The following is an 18,144-nucleotide window of genomic DNA, read 5'->3' on the forward strand; positions in this document are numbered from 1 at the left end:
TCTCCTCCTCCCCCTCCCCTTCCTCTTTCCCCTCTGTTTGTTCTGCAACTTTGTTAAAAGAGATACTGTTAGGATTTGTTTTCTTTCTTCTTCTGTCAAATTTTACAGCAGAAGCAGACTCCACAAGAAGTTACTGGGGTTATAGCATCTGTTATTTGATTTCTGTATTCTGAACAGGTAATAATCAGTTAAGTTTAGCTGTCTGAGTTTGTATATTAGGAAGAATTAAGAAGAACTGAAACTGCATCTTTAAAATAGCAAATAGTTTTATATTAGAATAAGAAATTAAAAGAATAAAAATTGAAGGAACAAAGGCCAAGATGAAGGTGATTGGAAAAGCTATAAGATTATCATGCTGAAGATATGACATAACTTTGGTTTTTAATTGTCAGTAGTAATAACGTGTAGGTGCTTTTTCTCTGTGTGTTTTCTCTGGGAAAAAAAAAGGTGACTGTTTTTTACTTCCTTTGATAATGTAATTGAAATTTGGAATTATTACTTTCTTAATGGCTCTGCATCTTCTGACCTACTCTTGTAGGTGTCATGAAGAGTAAATTGCATATGATTTAGAGTTTAGATATTGATATTAGCAGGTGTGTGGCTGCATAGTGTGTCAAATGTAATGTTTATACTTAGATTTATTCTGCTGGACTTTATTGGATATTTGAAGCTTCAGTTTCCCCATAATGACTTGTGCTGACATTGGAAGACATTGCAATTCTGATGATCTCATGGTACTCTTGTTACTGAGAAGAGCTGTTCCATTTGCTGTGAAATATATCATGTGGAGCTATACATCCCTGTATTAGTACTTTCTACAAGGTGTTAAGTTATAGGGGGTGGTAGTTTCTTTTATTAGACCATCTGATTTAGTTGAAGAAAATAGACAAGGTGTGTGCCTTGCAACTCCTTGTTTGGGTCTTTGAGAAAGATCCTGCATGCTCCAAACATTGCCTGGTTTTTTCCAGTTGTATGTGTTGATCAATTAAAAGATAACTTGTCTCTTTATAAAGCTTACCTTGATTAAACTGCCATGTCTACAATAAACCACAGCTTAGTAATTTCAGCCTTTGCCTTTCAGGACACATACCCTTATTTTCTTTGAAGTGCCTGAGTTAAAGTTACTTTCAGCCATTTCACTTTGTGCCAAATTCTCCCTTCACATTTTTTCACTCTGGGTATAGCCAGAAGGGCTGACTCTTCTACCTAAGCTCAAATCAAGCTGTACTAAAAACCCGATGAAGCAGTTGAGCCTGTGATTTGCTTTTCAGTTTTTATGTTGTTCCCATCCCTGAGACTTCACTACAGACCTTATTGGTAGTATTTATTTTATTTATGGCCTGTCATATGTGATTCAAACAGTCTATTCAAAGCTTAGTTCCATGCTTCTCAGTCAAATCACCTTGGCTTCAGGGGCACACCATACAGCTTTGCATCCTAGTGAGGGGAATTTTCCTAGATCAGGTAAGTCACTTTCTTCTTTGTAGCATTTGCAGTTTTCTGTCATTTTGAATGTTCCTCCTTCTTCCTGATCCCTGACTCCTTTCAGAGCTCTACCTATGCTCCACTAGTAACTTTGCCACAGGAAGCTTTTGGGGACCAATGGCAGTGCACACAGTGGATTCAGGACGCAGACCAGAAGTACTGATCCCCTGATAGCTGTCCTGTGCATATGTCACATTTCTCACCTCTCTCTGATGACCGGTCCGAAAGGGAAGATCCTTTGGATAAGACTCACCATCTCCTCTCAGGGGTTGTGGTCCAGCTGGTAGCTTGAGAACCTGGCTGTATGGGTTTCTGCCTCTTCCTCATGGAGAGGAGAGCAGTGGTCAAACAGGAGGCTTTACCAGAAACAGTCAAATCCCTCTTGCTGCAGCTGACAGCCAGACAGATTGGCTTCTGCCAGCTCCGACTGTCCTGCCAAGACCTGACCAAGCCAATGGTAGTGGTTCCTGTGGACGAGCTATGCTAAGGAGTAAGTGATTGTAAGATCCCTTCTAGCAGTGTATGGACTGGAGGGTGTGTATGTGTGGGGGTGTGTGTGTCTGTGTGTTTTGAGTTACAACTCAAGACTTTATTTGTTTTTTAAGACCACTGTTTCTCTTCCAGGAGGACATATATTGTCCTCCTGGACAATTTATGTGTAAGGAGCCTTCTTGCAAAATCAGGAATCTTTCTGTCATCAAACTGTCTAAAGGGGCTGTGCTTATGCCATTTAACACTTTCCGTTGTGGGGCAGCAGGGTATGCAAGTATTTGTGATTCAAATGTGTGTAAAGTGATGAAAATTTATCATTACCTGTTAGGAGCAGAAATGGCTTGGGGATCTTGAAATCTTGGAATCTGGGCTTTAACATCATGTGTTACTCTTCAGTTAAATATTTTTTTTTATAAAGAATACATGGAGAGCTTGCAAGAGCCATCATGTTTAAAGAGTTTTGCCCTTGATGGGTTTTTCCAACTACTTAAGCACATTTCACCTTTAAAATTCTCCCATTGCTGCTCCAAAAAACTACTTTTTATAAGAAAGGAAGTTTTATTGATAAAATGGCTTTTTTTTTGTTTGTTTCTGCAGTAACTTTCTTTTAGCATTGAAGTAGTAGTCTGGAAGCTTTTCTGAAACAAGATTTTAAGGCAAAGATGTAATAAATTTCACATTTCATGAGGCAGGAAGGAGATACCTATGAGAGATCTAGAAATATCAACTATAAGGAAGATGCATCTAAGGTACTAAGTGCAGAATGACTGAGGACTTCTAAGAAACTTAAAGTTTCAGTGTAATTTTACATCTAATATTTTATGACATTGTCAAATAATGTGCTAATATCAATTACAGACTTTTCAGCAATCATTAAAATGTTTGCTTTTCACACTGAATGCAGTGGAGACAGTTTCCATATGACATTTGTATATAATATGCCTTATTTCTATCATGGCAAAAACCAACTATGGCAATTCAACATCTCAGGCACAAAATCTTCTGACTTTCCTCTTTTTATTATGTTCAGTACTAATTTGTGTGTGTATGTGATTCCTTAAAAAATGGTTGTGAATATTTTTAAGGTTGAATTAGTTTTAATTCTGGAGGACCATTGTCTGTTGACTGTATGTGGTAAAAAGGAAGGAAAAACACATACATTTTCAGAAGCTGACTGGCATTGCCAGCAAAATTATGACCTTGTCAATATTAGTTTAGTCTGAAAACTTGTGTATCATAAGGATGTTTTCTGCGTGGTGAGAGAAAGTAGGGATATCACTGGATGCAAGATGGAGGGGAAGCTGACACTCAAATAAGGCTGTCTCCTTTTGCCCTGCAGGTAATGTAGCATGCATCAGGACTTTGCTTACTGCACAAGGTGTTCTCCTTCAGTACTAAATCTGCCAGCTCAGTAAATCCAAACATGCTTAATTATCCTGTTCATTTTTCTGTAATAGGAGAACTGGGAGAAGCACCTGGATCTCTCATGTGCTACAAATACGTCTGCACAATTTATGACTATTACTGCAGGCTTATTTTCGTCAGCATTGGGCACTGCTTGCTCACTTGGAGTTGGGGAGCATCAGTTGGCATAGGACTGGCACACAGTTGCAGAAATGCATGGTCCTTGTTTTGAGGTGTAGTCCTACGTCCTGTTGAAATTCCTGTTATGGTCCTCTTGCAATCTTATTGAAACTGGGCTGTTGAGAGACGTATTATCATGACTGCATTAGTGACTGAAGACACAGTGTCAAAGGGAAGTGCATTCGAGCCCTTGACCCATTGGTACTAGTGGCTAAACTGGCAATAAAATAAAATGGCTGTTAAGGTTTTAATAGCAATTTAAGCCAAGAGTTACTGGTCTCTGTTCACATGTAGGTCCTCTTAAAATTATCCTTCCATAGCATACTGGAGAATAGAATAATAAACCAAAGGCAGTCTGAAGCTAGATTCAGTTGCCTAATTGCGCTTTTATTTTTATTCTTCAAAACCTTTCTCAGGTTCAGCAGAAGTCTCTGAGCAGTTCTTTCAAACCTTCACACCTTTCTCATAAATTAGTGGTTTAACAACGCAATTATTTTTTTTGTTCTGAACTATCCCAGAGCCATCATGAAATGATGGCTGTCTGAGACAGGTCCAATTTCGTGGTCTCCGGGGTAGAGAAGTGACAGGGTCATGGACAGTTGACATAGATTGTGACGTACAGTGTTTTAGACAGAGCTCATGGCAGCTTTCCATCCTTATGATGCCTCACATACCCTGCTAGTATTCTTTTCCTTCGTGCAAAGATAAAGCATTTTCATTTTTCTGACTACTTTAATTTGAAATATTTAGGGAAGATGTCACTGGGGACAAAGACATTGTTGTATATTGGTGCAATAAATTAATAATCATTCTTCCTCATTGAAATCCTGATCTTTGCATTCTTGTAGTGAATATCTGCTTTATTACCAACTTCACTCAACACAGAGATTAGGTCCTGGCAAGGAAGAATATGGATTACCCTTCTAAGAGAATATTGCTCAGGGTTTCTTCTTCAGGTGCTGTTTCTGCCTCAGGAAATGAAAGATAAACAAGGTAAACCCTCACTGACCACTGCAGCAGTGCTAGTTATACACTGACTTAATTGTTCTCTGTGGATAGTTGAAAAGAGATGCTTAGAACCACGACTGAACAAAAAAAAAAGTGACTTGTCATGCACGATGAGACATAAAAGTGTTTTGTTTTACTTTTTCTTATGAGATAAATGTTTGGACTAAATGGAAGTGAGCAAGAGCATTATATCTCATCTGATAGCTCTCTGGGTGGCACAACTGAAATGGTTTCCATTGAGAAAATCTGTACAGATAACAGACATGAATTAATAGTTGATGAGATTTAAAAAAACCTACCTACTACTATTACTTCTTCATCTTTGTCTTCTCCTCCTCTTCCTTCTCCTCCTTCTTCCTCCTCCTTCTTCTTCTAAAATATTTTTACTATTACTATTATTATTATTATTATTATTATTATTACTCTAGATATTCTGAGAAGAGCCAAATAACTTACCCAGCATTATATAGACTCTGGGAAACTGCAGCTAAGAAAAGAATTGGAACCTTTTTGTTTCAAGATCTTAGAAAATCTCCTGTGACTTTTCTGAAGGAAAAATTTCTAGAACTATTACTTAAGACAGCATAATAGTTTTTTCCCCTGGATCTTTTGGTACACAACTTTATTTATTCCTTTCATGCTGCTCCATGTTGTGTTCTTTACAAGACTTGAGTCTTGAATACTTTGCAAATGTAATAGTGCAGTTCTGCAGGCAGCTCCCTTGTACAGCAATCAGAATAGCCAGCAAATCTCTTTTCTTCTGAATATTATATGAAGATAATTGAGACCAGTCTTCTTGTTTGGCCTGCTGGTTTTGTATGTAGACATCAAGAAGCCGGAAAATTGTAGTACAGTCTGTCAGGAGTATTACATGTGTGTTTGGAATGTGTTTTTGTGCCCTGCATTGCCTAATGCACATCAGACATTATATAATATATTGTTGATACATGGATTCAAAATCAGATGATACTCTGTTTAAAATAAAAAATGTGTTTTCTATTGACCCATGGAAATTTCCTTATAAAACCAGCCAATGCTTTTTTTGATGGTTCTACATTGAGATTTTGAACTCTACATTGTCCTTGTGTTTAAGAAGTATGAAATAATTCCCAGGCTGAGTACTTTGTGAAGTAATCCCTGGATCAATACATCCAGGCCAGACTTTGCTTCAAACCTTGGCCTACAATGCCTATGCTTTGAGTTTGCAAGGTACTTACCTATATTTTGTAAAAAAGGAAATTATTTTATAAGAAAAGAACATTCATGATTCTTTTGTTAATCGGGTTATGCTTTCCTTGTTTTCCTGTTGATATGTGGCTTGAGAGAGAAGAAATATTTAGAAGGCATTTGCAGAAGTCTTTATGCAAAAGACAAGATGTAGGCTGCTGATTGCTAGGTGTATGATATAAATAAACTTTAAGTGAAATAAATACATGAAGCCCCATTAAAGTTGAAGATATTATCGAGAGAGTTTTAAAGTGATTTAAGGAGTATTCCTCTTTCATCTCTAGGTACTTTTAGTATGAGAGAATGAAATACTTAATGTTTTTAAAAAACAAGAAGAGGAAAAACATTCCTCTCTTTTTTTAATCTTACTTTTCTGTCTTCCTGTATCTATATATATTCATAGTATCTCTCCACAATCTTAATATATACAGGTCACCTTTAGCATCAAAAAAAAGAGTAAGCAAGATATTTAAAATACATGTTTAGGAGTTGAATTCAGTGAAGCAGAGTTATCATTAAAATCCATGTGATTAGCCCAAATGTCAAAATGAGACAGATCCACTAAACTTCAGTGTATTATTAGAAGGATACCTAGCCTGCTGTATCCATTGCCCATTTCTTTGATGCTTATAATTTTAATGCTAGTTTTGTTGACAGTCAAGGTATGTGAATTCCTCCCAACGTCGGTGTCATCAAATAGAATAATTTTTTACCCAGTTTTTGTCTGATGTAATTATGCTTCTAAAAAACTGTAGGCTGGTGATTCTCTGAAGGACCCCAATGTTCTGTTTGGAAATCAGAAATAGAATTAATTCTTTTGTTTAGCTATTCCTTTGTGAATGTCTCTCTAATACCTGGCATTTAAAATGTTTGCCCTAACTTATTTATTTAAGTTTTGCAAAGAACATCATCCTACAGCTGCATTCCCTAGAAATCACCGTGGAAATCAAAAATAGCGTCCTGAGAAATAACATTGAGGAACAGGGTTCCTCGAAACAAATTGCATCCATCTTGGCTGACAACAGCAGTGCTGCCACAACTTTGCCTTTCAAGAAGAGTAATCAGATACTCTGCTCTGTCGTATCACGACTGTTGATGTTTTAGTCACAAGAGAATGTAATTTTTCTTTTATTAATGGTGTGCTTAATGTGTGCTTGTAGAATAAGATTTTTTCATTCCGTATTTTAAGCTTTGAAAAAATAAAACTGAGTGTCTGAGGTCATATCTGGAACTCTAGAAAACATGTTTAAAATATTCTTCTCTCAAAAGTGCTACCATTTCAGCTAACAATTTAACAACAGCAATATGTTCTGAAGATTGTAAATTATTACTGTTATACATGCATATCTGTTATAAACATGCTCATCTCTTTTAAATGGTTAATCCCATTTTGAAGGCTTTGATGACTGCATACCATGTACCAATAAGTATGAGAGTGTGTGTTTACTGTTTAACACAGATAAACTTCTCAAAGCCCCTTTACACATAGGTCGTTTAAGGAATTTTTTCTTATGTTTTGTGTAATCCTGATCTGTTATGGAAGGGGCTTCCTACCCTTTTGAATGACATTTTATCAGGGTCTGTTGTCCCGCTTCTGTCTCTTAGGGAGTAGGGCATGTTTAAATAATTTGCTATCAACTCAGAGTTACTGCATGAAGTGTAAAAAGACATATTTCAATATTATTTCCCCACTGTTGTTAATTACAACTTCTCTAGCTAGTTTGTTCCTAATCCACTGTAACACAAAGTACAAAGGGTTTATGTAAACTGTTGCTGAAGTACTTTAGGTGAATGCTTTTTGTTTAATATTGCATAGAACAGGTGATATTTGCAGACTGGAAGCCACATTTCAGCTCAGACCTTAGAAACAACTGATTTGATGCACAAACATTAAAACGTACTAACATGTTCACAGTGTTCATTTAATTGTAACCTTTGTTATGTATCAGTAAGTAGCTGAGAGATAAATTGGACTAATTAAAAATCAAAGAGCCCTGTATTAGACTACTGTAGAGTGTCTCTCACCTTTGAGTTTGATCTCCAAATATTTGTGGGCTAGATTGTTCTTTAACTTGCCTTGGTAGCTGCTGAACTTTTTTTTTCTTTCTTGAGGATGTGTGATCATTCTTTTTATATTCATCTACCTGAACACAGAGTCTGCAAATCATGAAATGTTCTTAATCTGTATCCTGGATTTTGGAATGGTCTCTTCTCTGGAGAAGTGTTTTCCATATGTTAGTATAACATTCAGTAGTAACACATTTTATTTTTTAAAGACATACATCCTAATGACAAGAAAAATTAATCCCTTTAGATGGTGTTTCCTAGTGTCTCAACATAATTTTTTAAGCATAAGGATGTTAAATTAGAGGGATATTAGGGAACACTAGCAAATACTTTGTTCCTTTGAAAACTAGCAGTGTGCTGTATTAGCTGACTTTTTTGCTTTATTATGAACTCCGTGTTGAGAGTATTCTGAGGAGGGACCAGCTCTATGAAACGGACCGTGGTTCAATTGTGTTGACTTGTAAAAACACAGATTATCACCATCTTTGAACAGATTGGTAATAATGTGCTGGTAAAATATTACAAACTACCTTGCCCACATTTAAAACACAATTAGTTGCTCTTGAGTTTCCAATGCTCTGGCTGTTGTTCTCTTTCATGGCTCTGGTATGGCTTTGGGTGGTTCTCTGTGTTCAGCACATCATTTGTATGATTTTTAACATGCTTTAACTTGTCATCGATACACTGATAACTTGAGCTGTAACCGGAGATTTGTCCTAGCCCCATCTCTCATCCCCACCCAAAAAATTCTGTAGGGCTTCTGACAGATATACAGTGGCAGATTTGAATTAGATGGCTGAAATGGTTATCGCTGTTGGCCACCTACCCTGCAGTGCTGCTGTCTCAAGGCTGACATGACTGATCTGCATGTCAGCCTCAGTAGTTTCCAGTCCAGCATATTAAGATAACCCACAGATAGAAATAATGTCCAGGACAGCCGTAGGCATGTGTCAGGGTTTTGGGGTGTGGTTTGTAGATCAAGTGCTATTTGTATCACAAACGTGATGCATATTTTGTCAGTAAAGTCAGCATTAACCATCAGTGGTGCCCCAAGCGTGCGTCATACCTGTACGTGTGCCTGGCAGGTGGGCACTGCTCAGGTGTATTGGTGCCAGTGTAAACTAGACTGAGCCCCTTTTGCAAAACTCTGTTTAGGAAGAGGTGAGCATGGTTAACTTCCCAAACCCAGTTGAACCAAGAGAGTGCCAGGCTGTTGTGGATTCACCCAAACCATGTGTGCAGGTGTCACTTGTGTAGATAAACCCTTACCATCACACCTGGACACCCAGGCATCATCAGTTCTCCCTTGGTGCCTCACTCTAGTGTTTTCTCACAATCCCAGCATTTAGCTTGGGTCAGATTGGATTCAAACAGATGTGCCAAAATCCTCCTTGGTTGCTCTGTCTCTTTCCAGAGAAGTGGCCGCACGTGGATGTGAACCACAGCTGATGTTGAAGGAAAACTGTGTCCTCCCTCCACCGGCTGCCCTGCTGGGCAGCAGTGCCAGCCAAAAGTGCTTGGTTATGGGGACACTGCTCCAGTTTGGTTTTGTTTTTGTTGCTTCTCACATACAATGTAGTCATGGCCTGAGCTTGTGAACTAGAGGCTCTGTTCATATTGAAGTTTTGCATTGTGTCAGGCTGGTACTTTTATTAGGTATTTTTTCACTTAAACATTCAGTGTATCTGCAAAGTTGAATTCGGTTTGGGGAAGGAAAGCTGTTTGCTTTGGTTTTTTGTACTGTAAAGTTTCCCAAGATTATGCATGGTGCATGAATAGACTCAGCACCACCTAGGATCATGTTAACAATATGTTCACATTCACAACCAGAAATGCACTGTCCTAAATGCACTGTCGCTTTTTAGATTATACTGTTTCAACAACAGAAAGATGGAGATGGTAGAGATTTCCCTGGGATGCCTGTATCAGTATTTTCTGCACAATCTACTTTGTAAACACTTTAGCCATGGAAATTGTTAAATAATCTTGGTTAAATAGCTGCTACGTGGTAAAATATGTTCATGATACTTAAGCAAAATTGCATAATTGTAATCTGAAATAATATTTATTGAAACTTTACTGCTTAGGTTACTAAGTGAGACACTCTTAACCCATAAAATACTGGTTTGACTCTGCTGTGTGTTCACATTCCTTCTCTTGTCTGTCTGTCTTGTGCACTTGACATTGGGAACACTTGTGGACAAAAGAGGAGCATCTGGTGGCTGTTGTAATGGCTGTACTTGGTAGCACCTGGAAGTGAAGTGGAATTCTTGTGTGAAAATGAGAGGGAGCAGAGCTCACCTCCTTTCCCCACCACAGTTAATCTGCCTCTTCCTGTACTGTCCCAGTATGGTTTGGGCTGTTGCTCTGCCAGTGGTATCGCTGGAGCCTCAAAGTGTCTGTACCTTTTAGTTATTTTGCAGTGCTAGCAGAGACTCCCCTGATGCAGACAATGGAAAGATAACTGCTGGTTTTTTAGCAGTTTTTATTTCCATAAAAGCAGAAGAGAATTTTCTGGGACAAAGAAGAGGTACTTCTGTAGCCCTGGGGAATGTTCTTCCAGTCCATCTTCACAGACTTGCTGCATGCAGTGAACATAGGAGAGATTCTCCAAGGCATTTATAGTGGAAATCGTTAGGCAAACCAAATGACTACCAGCTCCACTATATGGAAGTGCATATAGATGGGAGTCTATATCCACTTGCAGTGCAAGTCATACCTGAGAGGAAGTGTTCATGGAAATTGGTAGAAAGGAAAAATTTTCTAATAGGAAAAACATTATTTTGTTTGTTTTGTTTTGTTTTTTTTTAAGGCTTAGCCATAAAATCCCAGCCTTCTGGGAAAGATACGAAGGTGAAGAAAATGTGTGACTAATTTTCAGTTAGAGATGAATGAGGGAAAAGTTAGGTAACAATTGATACAAGACGGTGCTAGTTTGTAAAAAACATTGTCTATGCTGTGTGATGCAAACGATTGAGAACAATCTGTTTCCCTGTAATCTAGGTATTATTTTGGTTATATTTTTTGTTAGATGAACACGGAGGCACAGTGACCTGAGTTAGACACTTTTTAGCTAATTAGACTAGGTGAAATCACTTTTAAATTACAAGAACTAACAGTGATAAGGTATTTACTGCAGGAACATGCAAATCTCTGCAGATGTGGATTGGAGAACGTGATCCAGATGATAATAAACTTGTTATTACTCACATTAGTGTTCACTGCACAATGAGAAATGAAAGGAGAACTCCGTCCATTGAAATCTGGAATTCATGTTTCAGTGGAAGCTCCATAACCATCCTGCATATTGGCACATAGTAAATATTTATTTCTCCTATATTTTCTGCACATTATGCTCAGGAAGATGTATAAAAAAGTACTTTAATCAATATTAGGTTGACATCTTCTGAACAACCACCTGAAACACAGTATACTCTTGCCTGCATTATACATTACTTGTATGAAAAGTCTTGTTCTTGGATATGTTTTCAGACTCTTCCTTGGTTCAATATCATTACACAATTGCAGATGAGAATGGTATTTATTCTGTATTTCAGTACCTCCTAGGAGAGCTAAATTAAAACAGTTCCTGCCCTACAGAAGTCACAGTCTTAAGTAATCTAACCTAATTTAATAACAGAGAACAAAAGACAGAACTTTTTCCCACCAGTCATCCCCTTTCCCCTAGCCCCCAGATAATTGTTGGGTGTTGCAGTAACTGTTGTGTCCTCATCTGAGCCCATTTTAGGATTGCAGTCAAAACTTAGCAATGCATCTGTGAAGGGACTTGGTTTAGTCTGTATTTCCCTGGATTCAAGGGTTGTGAAGTTGCCTGATAAAACGGTCTAGTCTCAAGCTATTTGTAGTGCAAACAATATTTCAAAGAAAAAACAAGAAGCTGCTAAAGTAACATGATTTTTTATTTTAGATTCCTCTACATACGCAGTACTCTACAAATTTGGTAAGTGGCACTGCTTGTGATTATTAAAGATTTCTTAAGATGAAAACCAACTAAGATAATTTTAAAATATTTACCATAATTCAAGAATTCTTTGAATTATGATTAAGGAGAACGAGATGTTAAGAAAATCTCATTTGCAGATACCCTTCTTATCTGCACTTGCCCATGATAATGACATTGTGCTTGACAAAAATTATAGGGTATTTAATGTATTTTTAATCGTCTTCTCACGTAACTTCTCATCTGAGAACGAGAGTGTCATTAGCTGAGTCACCAGTGCTCCTTCCCTCCTTCTCCATACTTGATTTCGAAAACTCTGTTAGTACGTATACAAATGTAAGAAGGCGGTGGGGCTCCCGAGGGGTTTGTCAGGACAGGCTCTGGCAGCTGGTGCCCATCCCACCATCCCATCCAGGAGTAGAGCAGTGGGAGCACTGGGGCAGCTGCAGCCCCGGGCATCAGGCACCTCCCTGGGGTGAGGTGATGGGCCAGGACATGTGCCCACGGGTGGGCCTGACATGCCGTAGCGGACCCCACTTTGCCACTGCATTGAACAGGGAGAAGCACGAGGCCTTCTCATGGCTTCTGGAAACCCATCCCCCATAGGTCATTTCTTCTCTTAAGATGGAGTGAGTGTCTGCTGTGGTGCTCTCTGTCCTCCTCTCTGTGGGCTCTGACCCAAATGCCTCATGGGTCAATGTCAAGACCATGACTCGGCTGAGTTGTCGGCACTGACACAAGTGCCCGAGCTGGGGAGCACCAGGCAGGCTGTGCTGGAAGGATGTTTTGGCAGAAGCTTTGTGGCTGGAGAGGGTGTCACGGTGCTTTGGTGGGGGTGTAAAGGATCTTTACACTCCCACCAAATGTGGAATAGGGGACACAGTTCTCAGGTTTTGTGGAGAAGGTCTGGTGTTTCAGTGCTCTGTGGGCATAGGCGGGCAGAACGTTGCCAGATCAGGAAAAGCAAGTGGGTAGATGGGCAGAAAATGCAAACCTGTACTCCAAACTTGCACATGTACTCATACTGCCTTGGCGTTTTATGGAAAGGTAAATAGAACAGATCATTTATGAAGGTGGCAATAGAAGAGACTTTCCTTTATTGGCCTTTTCTTATGATGGCAGAACTGGCAATTTGGGCGAGCGTGACAGTCTCTGAGATGACCTTGGAGAGGCTTGTCTGTTTGTGATGAGTGCTGTGATAGGAAGTGTTGTTTCCTCGTTCCTGGGGAGACATGCTCAGGGAAGCTGCTGGTTCCCCCCGCGAAGCTGTGGAGACTCACTGCGTGGGCAGGATGGAGGCTAAGTGACAGCAAGTCTCCTGAATTTAGATTGCAGTGTTGATGAAAACTCTTTTCATAATGCCTCAATGGCCTCCAAGAAGAGACCTTTCTTTTCACACCAGAGACAGGTATATATAGTGAAGAAAGATCACAGGCAAAAACCAACCTCACTGACAAATCTCAAAGAAAAAGGAGGTCTTTTGGTTGCCACCATGACTCCTGGCATAATTTCGTTACCTTAATTAATTAAGGTAAGCTTGGTGAAATGTCCTAATGCCCTAAAAGTGAACCGAACAACGGATTTCACTACCTGTGTGCAAGAGTATTGTGTTTGCTTCCTTTAGCTACTGACATAAATAGTAACTCATTAAAGGGCATAGCTCCAGGCTTTGCTTTAAGAAGAAGATGAAAAGATAATTGCTGGATAAGCAAGCGGGCATGGGGGACTGCAAGAGTGTAGTAGCTGAGCAAATGAGACTGGTTGTGAACCAGTAACAATCTTCTTTCAATCAGCCTGGTTTTAAGGCCATAATCTCCCCTGGTCAGAGAAGGTCTCTGTCTCCACGATGCGTGGCTCCGAGAACAGCCTCGGTCCTGCGTGAGGCCGTGGGCACCGAGGGCATGCCTCTGGCTTACAGCTCTGCTTCTTACTCTGCATAAGCTGATCCGCTTTCATTTTTGCTGGTATTCTGCTTGGCATTCTTTTTGTGAAGTGCTTTTTTGTTTTGTAAAGACCTATTTATCCCTCCCTTCCGTGCACCAATGGAGGTTTATTAGATCGTGTGGCAGCCTGCCATCTTCCTTATTAACCAAGCTTTTTCCCAAATAAACATGTTCCTTGTGTGCATGTCTCCTATTTATGATTTACTTCCCATTATAAAGCTACAATCTACAATATTAAAAATAATACACAGACAGATGTTTATGAGAGGTTGAACAGGGTTTTATTGTACTGACTCTGGTATTTGTGGTTTATATTTCTTTAATCTCTAGCAAAGTATGCTTCTTCCCACCCTCTCCAATTTACTGCTTCTGTCTCTTATTATCCTTTTAACAGGTGATGATGCCCTTTAAACATATTTTCTTTTAGGCTCTTACATGCTGCAGTATGAACAGGAGTAAGAAGAAATATGATGACATACTTAAAATGGAGTCCTTATGTAAGAAATTGGAAATTAGACCTTTATTCTGGAGATCTAGATCCACCCGGAGGCAAAGAGATTTTCACCTTCCACTTACATGACTTCAGTAGGGTATTTGATCACCCTCTGCTGGCCATGCTGCCCGGGCTGCTGCCAGTCCATTGGATTTTGGGATGCCTTTACGCTTCGGTTAAGTCCCAGACATCACTTAGGATTTCATTTTGTGCATTCAAGCACGTTACTGCAGTTTAGTCACAACAGTTTGAAATCACTGGCTGCATATATAGTTTTTTATTTTTTATTTGAATGGATGGAACAGAATTCTGCCCCTGGGTCAGATAATCATCTCAGACCCATTAAATAAGTAGCTGTGACATGCATCATAACAGTGGCCTAAACCACCATATTTTTTCAATATGACACTTTGTTGCTTTTTTTTCTTGGCCTGTGGTTGGACTTGCATTAGAAAAACAAACAGCACTTAGCTATAATTAAAAATGCCCTACGGTAAGTGGAATGACAAAACAATGGGAATGCTGTTCATATGGATGAAGTCAAGTGTAAATGAAGTCTGAAAGAATTAAGTTGAATGCAAGTATAAAATTATCTTGTTGGCTAGGCACAGAAAGTGTAAAATAAGCCTACCCAACACATCAGATCTTGCATTTCACAATAAAAAAATCTGATCAGGGGAGTTTTCTGTATCATGATGCAGACCCATCTTTAGCTGTTCAACAGAAACATAACCTTCAATTACTATTTGAAACTCTTTGAAATGAAGTCATATTAATTAGTAATTGTATTTAATTATACATACAAGCATGCTACATACAAGCATGAAGTTTCTAAAAAATAGGCAACGTTCATAATAGTATTCTTAGCATTCCTTTTTTTTTTTTCAGGGTAGTCTTGTTCTACCTGGAAGTATGTTTATTAAAACTTTATGTTGAAGAATCACTATATCATAAAGATAAATTTTTAAAATTATGCTCCAGACATAATTATGAACATAATTATAAGAAGGCTTGATTTTTTCAACCTCCAGTAGCTGTCATCATGCTTCAGGTTTAGCTCTAGTCAGAGTCTTGCTGACCAACCGACTGATGTTTCAGTAATTGCCACTTGAAAATGAAAAGGGAAACTGTCTAGCTTTGAAACATTATTCATGAAAGAAGGATCATGCTGGCTTGTTTTCAGAACAGGAGCTTTTACCCCTGTTCTTGTCTAGACAGGCCAAGTACAAGACTTTGTACTGAAAAGGGCTCTCTGGTGTGTCATTAGGCATATTGGTCTAGTGTGGACTGGTCTGGATTTCTCTGTTGGAGTGTTTTGAGGTCACTCCTTGTATTTTGGTACAGACCTCTGCAGGTTTATTTCAGTTTGATGAAACTCTAATATTTGCTTTGTACTATCTCTGTCAAGCTGCATTACAAGGAAGGGTTCTTTTCTGGTTTTAGTAAAAGCAAACATTGTTTAAATGCATTTACTGTGCAAACTAATTTAAGGCACTGAATTTTGTTTACAAGTTACAAATACCAGATCCTAAGTATATTCCATGTTCAGAAGTATCTGTATATTCATTGAATAATCTGTTTAATTAATTTGTCCCATTTCTACAATACATTTTTCCTTTGAATATTTCCTTCAGACTTCAACAGAATGTGATTATGCAGGCTAAGTTTTGCACTTTTGTGGCCTCCATTAGATATTAAATTTTTTTAGATATAGAAGTTATTTTTGCACATGCATGTGTAAGGAAAAAAAAAGGAAGTCTCAGCACTGTGCAGGCACTGCTCAGCAATAGCCAAAGGACTGTGTGTTATCGACAGTGTTTTGATCACAAATCCAAACTGCCACCATAGAGGCTGCTGTTACGAAGAAAGTTAACTCCATCCCAACCAGGCCAATAGAGGATGGCTGCTTCCTTGGCAAATAGATTTGGTGGGAGATCACAAGGCAATGTGATTTTTGTCAACATATCCCATTTTAAAATCAACACACAATTCCCATGGTACCACGAGCAACCTTCCAGTCAATGTGGGCACATCAAATGAGGACAGGAGGCCCAATGACTTTTTTGTTTTAATGCACCTTGACAGTGGCAATTTTCACATATCTGAGGGAAGAAGGAAGTAGCCATAACATTTCACAAGAAAAGTTGATTGAGTCTGTTTTTTGAATCCAAGTTTCAATGTGATGTGTTATCTATGACAAAAACAAAAAACCCCAAACCAACACATCTTACAGCACAAATTCTTTCCTCTGGTCAGTCCTCTTACGGTAGTGTACGACTTTAATAATGCTACTAAAACTGTAATGCTTTAGTCTTTTGTCTGAAAACTGTATAATCTGGTGGCAAACAGAAACCTAGCGTTCTTAGCTTTGACTGCTTTTGAGTTTACATGTTGCTTGAGCATTTGCTGTCAGCCATGGGGGAAGCATGGAAAGTGTTACATTGGGACTCAACACAAAGGCACTGGAAAGCATTAAATAGTGTAGCCAAAGTAGCATGCCAAATATTCTAACTTCAAGCAATATGGTGTTTGACATTTGTCTTTCAAATAGAAGCATTATGTTCTTTACCACTCTGATTTCATCCTGTGCTATATTCCTTTTCTTGTTCCACTTTCTTAATAGAATTGCAGAAACAAGTCCTAAAACATTGTAATTATCGTATTGCTAATATTGAGGCTGGTCTTTTAAGTCTCCTTTCTAAAACTAACTGTTAATGACCCTCTTAGTTCCTTGAGTTTCAAAGGCTTACTTCATTTGGTTATGAATTTTTTTTTTTATAGTCTATACTCAAAACATAAAATCTAAGCCCTTCAATGCCTCTTCAGTTCTTTGCTGTAGCAGGGAAGGACAGGGCAACAAAAGAATTGGGTAAAATACTTTGTTTCTACAGTATTTTATTCTACAGTTTTCATAGTTCAGGTACTACAGGGTTACATTGAAAAATCTTAAAGTTGAGGAGCTTATTTAGACAAATACTCACTAATTTTGTAAGTGCAATTTGACCAAGTGAAAAAGAAAAATAGAATTGTTGTTTTTTTTCCCCCACAGGAAATGCTTGTTTTCCTTGCGTAGCATTTTATGCCTTTTATTTATATTCCTAAGTAGCATTTTATATGTTACAATGTTGATGCATACATTTTTTGTTGCAGCAGGTTCTTGCTGATATGTGTACAAAAATGTCATTAATATTCTTGAAAAGTGTTCAGAGTGAAGTTTGCAAATCACTTTTATCTGCAAAAGAAATTTACTAAGAAAAAATAATTTTTTACCTTTCTCAAGTTTTTTTTCTCTCCTTTGTTATTACCCTGCTTGTGTTACACAACAGATTCATGTGAGTAAGTATCACACCACAGTAACTGGTTTAGGGGCTTTTTAGAATTGGAGGTCCTGTCATATCAGTTCAGAGTAAGTGCAACTGCTGTTAGATTAGAGGAAAGTCTCTTGCTGATCTCGTTGAAGATTAACAAATGCTGTCTCTTTGCTGGGAAGAACCAGAAAATCATCTTTCTGAAGCAGAACCAGCCAACCCAAACTGCAGCCTTAGGGAAGCCCAGGGTTCAGGGAACAGCACTACTTTAATAAACTACTTGTGAGTGTTTCTGTTTGTTTTGCTTCTGCTTGTGAATGACAATCACCCGAATTTGTCAACATGCTGGTAATGTAATCATTAAATTATAATTTGTCTAGATATAATGTGTCCTCTGTTCTATATGCGTAGTGTATTTAACTTTGGAACAAGCCTAGTGAGAAAGCTTTTTATGATTGCATTTATATTTTTGTGAACATTTCTTAATTGCAACTTCAATATTTACTATGAAGTGTACTTTGTGTCATTGGAATTGTTCTCATGATAGAATCATATTTAGGGGAAACCGTTCTCTTT

At 38.3% G+C, this 18,144-nt stretch overlaps 1 protein-coding gene across 3 annotated transcripts in view; it reads left to right on the plus strand.

The window, feature by feature from the left end:
- LDLRAD4 (low density lipoprotein receptor class A domain containing 4) overlaps positions 1-18,144 on the plus strand; it is a 246,518-nt gene that overhangs the window by 87,379 nt on the left and 140,995 nt on the right. The gene's annotated exons all lie outside the window — the stretch shown is intronic.

This window comes from Manacus vitellinus, unplaced genomic scaffold (genome assembly GCF_001715985.3).
Source record: "Manacus vitellinus isolate BGI_N305 unplaced genomic scaffold, ASM171598v3 scaffold_1_pilon, whole genome shotgun sequence".
NCBI lineage: Eukaryota > Metazoa > Chordata > Aves > Passeriformes > Pipridae > Manacus > Manacus vitellinus.